Below are 6,000 nucleotides of genomic sequence, written 5' to 3' on the forward strand. Positions count from 1 at the left end.
TTTTTTTTTTCAGAACAAGAACTCTAAAATTTCCAAGCTCAGTAACAGAAGTAAAATGACATTATTTATGCAAATCTATGAAGTATTAAATGAGATTCAGTGTGCACTGTAGTCACCAGATGGCTGAATGTTGGCCCCATCATCTTCACAAAAATCTGCACGCAGCATGCTGTCTTTGTGTGTCTACTATTTAATAATTATTAATTTTGAGCAGGAATTTGAATGGGCATATATAATAATTGTAAATGCAAGTAACTTCCTGGGGAGGAAATTGCACCTGTTCTTTAAACCAGGAAACTTAGCACTTATGACTCAGGTCAGGGGGGATGTGTTCCTGTATTCCTTGAGCTATACTTTCACCTTCACTTTAATAGCGTCCAGGGGCTAAATATTCAGTGTCACTGGTAAGACAGTAAAATAGAAGTGAGAATAATTCATGTAGAAAAAGCTTTTTAAGTCCACAGATTTTTTCCAATGTTAGAAGTATGCTTTTGATTTGTAGCCATTCAAATAAATGAAAAAAATGATCAGTTTCAGGAAAGTCAGATGTTTCAATTTACTTTTTTTCATGTGCACCTTGCACATTCCTGCAGCTGTAACCACTAAAATTTGAAACAACTTTAACAAACATGAAGACTGTTCTGTTGATTCAAAATTTGCTGAGAAGAATTCAATAAATAACTGTATAATCTGCATATAGACTTTTATTTATTTATTTATTTATTTTGCATAGCCACATCACATTTCTGCAATAATTGCCCAGTTAAGAAAAAGATTGTTTCATCTATTTATTTATTATAAAACTTGTTCTTGCTTTTATTGGTTTGATTGTTTCTATTGACCTCATTTGTAAGTTGCTTCAGCATCTGCACAAAATTCATGAAACAGCAATATTGTAAAAATAAATAAATAAATACATTGTTTTGGCAACAAACTCATTTAACATTATAACGTTTAAAATATGTGACAGTTTGACCCAGCCTGATATTTATGGGCAATATTCTAGTTTTGAGATCATAACAAATGGCAAAATTCAGTGTAAAATATAAAACATTGTTCATATTGGTTGACATAGGTTCTTCTGTACTCAATTCTTCTGGAACATGAAGAAAAGCCCCTGACTGAGGAGAATCCATGTCCATTAAAATGACTAAAGCAGTGACGCTCGTAGCACTTAATCCACCAGCTGCAGATTATCATGCAGCCAGATTACAGATGCATGCAATCGCTCTGCGAAACCATTTTACACAAGCACATATTTATGGGATGTCTCCAAAAACTTCGTGAGGTGCCTACCTAGATATCTTTTTGGCCATCACAGCACATTTTTTCAGTCAACACACACGTCTAGGTAGAAAGCTCAAGTTTTTAAAACAGCCATAATTTCAGAAAATTAATGTGGTATTTCCAATAGCTGCATAACGCAACATGCACAATATACTGTTATCTATGAAATGTATTTGGCATGCATTCAGCTGCACGTGAGTTGACACACATCTTATTAGTCTCAAATAGCAAAGATGCTCCGTTTGTTACTATGGGTGCAACTTTAAAACAACTGACGTAAAGTGAAATAAAGCCATACCTTCTGATGGACTTTCAGATTTTAGCAGCAGGGTTTGTTCATTAACCGGCGTTTAGTGTGATGCACCTTCTTCGCAGAGGATATGTAATGTCAAAGCATAACTAAACAGTACGGAAGCAATGTGATTTTATATAGTCAAATCCTAAATTCAAAGGCTGCAACAACGCTGCAGATGAAAACCATTCTGCTCGCCCCGTAAATTCCCACACTGAAGTCTGTAGTTCAGTTTCGAGCTGTAAAATACGCCCACACGCGCTGAAAGAGAAGGAGTGGGCGGAGACTACAGAAACATGCAGATGTCATTAACCAATCAGCGCCGCTCATGGGCGTAAAAGAAAAGCAAACTGCTTCTTCACCTCTTCACCGCAAAAGGATGCAGAAACCGCTGTTGTGCGTCATTTATGGCAACAACAAGTACAACGTTAGAGCAAACATTATTTCCTTGAGATAAAATTAAGATACATCCCTATATTTTAAGGATATATTTTCCTCATGATGCACTCGTCATAAAATCTGGTCATAAAATGTAACCACAATATTTTCATATCTATAACAAAGTCTAGGCTTTTTAGGCCTTTCAATAGAGCTATTCAGTCATAATATCAATTTGTAGGTCATACAAATTGCCTTGATAATTTCCAGGGGGTTTTTAGCATAGCTGTTTGGTTTAAGTGAAAAATAAGGTCTTTGATTAACATTACTTGATGAACCTTTGTTCTACATAATAAATGATAAATAATCAAAAGTCAAACGTGGATTCTGAAGCCACTGTGACTGGTGACTTGACACTGTCACTGGTTTCATACACTTCTTATATCTCTGTTGCAGTTCCAGTTTTATAACTAATTAGTAACCTGTTTCAGAAATCAAAATGTACATTTTAATTGTATAATGTATGTACATAAATGTGAAACATCAAGTATAACTTTATGATGATATTTATTTATTTATTTTTTTACATAAATGACATTCATCCAAAACTGCTCAGGGGGAAACCCTCGGCTAAAATTGTCTTGTAGGTTTTAGGACCACAAATTCATCAGCTACATGTATTCTTGCACATATATTCTTAAAGTTTAGTCTTCAACTTGCACTTAATATACCTGTCGTACCACAGAAATAATCTATTGATGGCATTCATAAGCTTGATATATTAGCCAACATTCTGGATATAGAGTGTGATATATCTGCCATATAGAAAGAATTGTGCTGTTAATGTATATGACTTTCACACTCTGATACTGATCTATACTGATATCTGTTGGTCACATTTTTCCATTTGCCTTATTAAGTGGAAAGAATAAGATAATCACAGCTCATACAGTTGCACATGAGGGAAACTGAAGTACTTCAAACAGACACCTTCTTGCGTCAGTGTTATTGTGCCGCCATAGACTAAATGTCACTGTAATGAGATGTAAAATGTGATCTCCCATCTGTGGATCCAGTTAGGCTGTTTAATTCAAAGTTACTATGATTTCTTTCAGAACGGAGACCCAGCTCAATGTATTCACTGTTGAATTTGGACACAATGGCAACCATAAGAGGATTGTCACATAGAAAATTTACCAAATGAGAGGTTAAAAATCAAAGAGAAGACTTACTATTCAGCAGGAATTAGCACACATTCAGAATATAGATAGATAGATAGATAGATAGATAGATAGATAGATAGATAGATAGATAGATAGATAGATAGATAGATAGATAGATAGATAGATAGATAGATAGATAGATAGATAGATAGATAGATAGATAGATAGATAGATAGATAGATTGTCGCCAGATTGTCGTAGCCAAGTCAGAATTACCTCCTCTCCTAGGTTCACAAAACGGTCATCCATAAAATGTGTTGCTGTTGGCTGTTCTATTGTAAGTAATCTTAATGATTCCTAAATGCATCTATTTTCGGAAGGCCAAATAAAGTGATTTTGCTTTCAACTAGATACACACAGCATCTCCCTGACATGGCTGCTTCAACACTAACTGTGATTACTGAAACCACGCCTTCTTTCTTTGCGTGAATATTTGGACTGCATTATGCAAATATTTACACACAGTGACGTAGAGATATGGGGATGTGTTAGAACAAGCTGTTTTAGGGAGGCATGGCAGTCTTAACTTTGATAAAGAATATCTCTTTGGATTTGAGACTTTAGTCTTTGCAACATTACAGATCTTCTTTATGCACCAAGAGCTTGTAACACTCCAAAGAGAAAAAAAATTACAAACTCACAAAATTAAAGTCACAAACTCTAATTTAGCAGCCTGATTGCTGTAGGAAGAAAGCTATTTTTGAAGCCGTGTTGTTGTAGTTTTTATGCTACGGTATTTTTTTCCTTACAGCATCAAAGTAAACAATCCATAAAATGGATGTGTGCAGTCCTTCAGGATGCCACCAGCTCTCTGCACAATGCGCTCTTTGTAGATTTCCTGTATCTGTGGCAATGAGACACCAATCATTTGTGTCTCTCCTCCAATTACCCTCTCCACCTCAGAGCTGTTGGTTAGAGGGATATGATGATATTGGCTAACCCTCCTGAAGTCTATGACCATCTCCTTTGTCTTGTTGGTATTGAGGGCTGTGAGTTTCTCCACCTCTTTCCTGTATGCCAACTCATCATTATTGGTAATAAGGCCAACAACAATGGTATCATCTGCAAACTTGATGACAGGCCATTAAAACGGGCAGTACAGTCATATGTCAGCAGCGTGAACAATAAAGGACTCAGAACACACCCTTGTGGTGTACCTGTGCTCACAGTTATTGTTTTAGATGTAAAACTGCCAACTCTATCTGTTTGTCTTCTCGCTGTCAGAAAGTTCATAATCCACCTACTCCTGAATCCAGACCCAGCAGCAACAACTTTTCCACCAGTTGTTGAGGCAAGATTGCATTAAATGCTGAGCCGAAGTTAGTATAAGATCCTGGCGTAGGTGTTCTTGTCTTCCAGGTGTGTCAGTGTGAGATGGAGCATGGTGAAGATTGCATCCTCAGAAGAGTGGTTTGCTCTATATGCAACCTGAAGGGGGTCCAGATTTGTTGGGAGACGAGACCTGATATGACTCATTATAGCCACACAAAACACTTCATGTCAATGGGGGTCAAGGCTACTGGACAATAGTCGTTCAATGAGAATGAATTGGACTTTTTTGGGAGTGTGATAATAATGGAGCTTTTTTAGACAGGTGGGTACACTGGCCTGGCTGAGAAAGATGTTAAATATATCACAAAAAAACATCATTTTATTGCTCTGCACACCCTTTTAGCACACAACCAGGGATATGGTCAATGCAGGATAATGCTGATTTAGTATAGTAGATGAGCCACTGTTTGGCTAGAACATTTTAACGTCTTTCTTGGACATAACATTTGGATGGATATTATTTTTATATTAGGTTTTATTTTTACTGGCAGTGGTGCTTGTCTTTAATTCAGACAGGTATACACTCCTCCTGGCACAGACAACATCTGTGTGACAGATTTGATGAGAGGAAACAAAAGTAAACAGAGGACGATAGGATTGTCCCTAAAGAACCAGTGCTGATCCCTACATTGATTGGATCTGCATGTTCTTCCCCTTCCTGAAATTAAACAGCATTCCTCCTGCAGGATAGACAAACGTCCAGCTGGGATTTTCCAGTGCTTACCTTGGGCTGAAATTCCACATTTTAGACTTATATTTATATTTCTACATTTATTCATTAACTGACAAATCCTTTCTGAGCTCTTACTGGATTTTCTAAAATAAAAAATGACTTATAATTCATACCAGTAGAAATGTAATACAAGAGGATTTACCCTTAATTGCCTCTAGAAACAATTAAAAATATGTTTTAATTTAAATATTTGCATATGTGTGTACATGCACATGTGTGTAACACAGTTATAAAGCCCAATGGAGAGCTCTGTTCTGTTCTGTTCTGTTCTTGAGTGCTACAGTTGCTCCTTGCCACTCAACCTTACACTTTTGTCATGAGGTGTAGAGAGCTTTGATTCCACACACTGATATGACTTTAAGCAACAAAATCAGCCTACAACTAAAAGCAGAACAAATCAGATATGCTGCTCCACGTAAGGGCACATTTGCTACTCAGAGGAAGCAGATAAAAGGCACAGATATCATAGGATAGCCCTTGCAATGAATAAAACCCTGCATGGGGGAGCTATCAGAGATTTAGTGCTCTGTGTTGGTGAAGGAATGCAGGTAGAAAGAGGAGAGTGCATACATGTCCTTAGCTCTATCAGCATATGGAAGACATTATGTCCTGACCTGAGATTTAACCCTGTCTGAACCCTGGGTGCTTTCTTGCTTTATGGTTCACACTCATGCATAAATTCTATTTTGCCTGAACATATTACAAAAAAAAAAAAAAAAAACGTTTTATTGCACATTTCTGACTTATTTACTTTT

At 36.7% G+C, this 6,000-nt stretch overlaps 1 protein-coding gene across 1 annotated transcript in view; it reads right to left on the bottom strand.

The window, feature by feature from the left end:
• LOC113111747 (inactive rhomboid protein 1) overlaps nt 1-1,812 on the bottom strand; it is a 29,980-nt gene extending 28,168 nt beyond the window's left edge. The window contains exon 1 of the mRNA XM_026276797.1: nt 1,586-1,812. The gene's annotated coding sequence lies outside the window, so the exon portion shown is untranslated. The remainder of the gene's footprint in view (nt 1-1,585) is intronic.
• Nucleotides 1,813-6,000: the final 4,188 nt, after the last annotated feature.

This window comes from Carassius auratus, chromosome 12 (genome assembly GCF_003368295.1).
Source record: "Carassius auratus strain Wakin chromosome 12, ASM336829v1, whole genome shotgun sequence".
NCBI classification, from domain to species: Eukaryota; Metazoa; Chordata; class Actinopteri; order Cypriniformes; family Cyprinidae; genus Carassius; species Carassius auratus.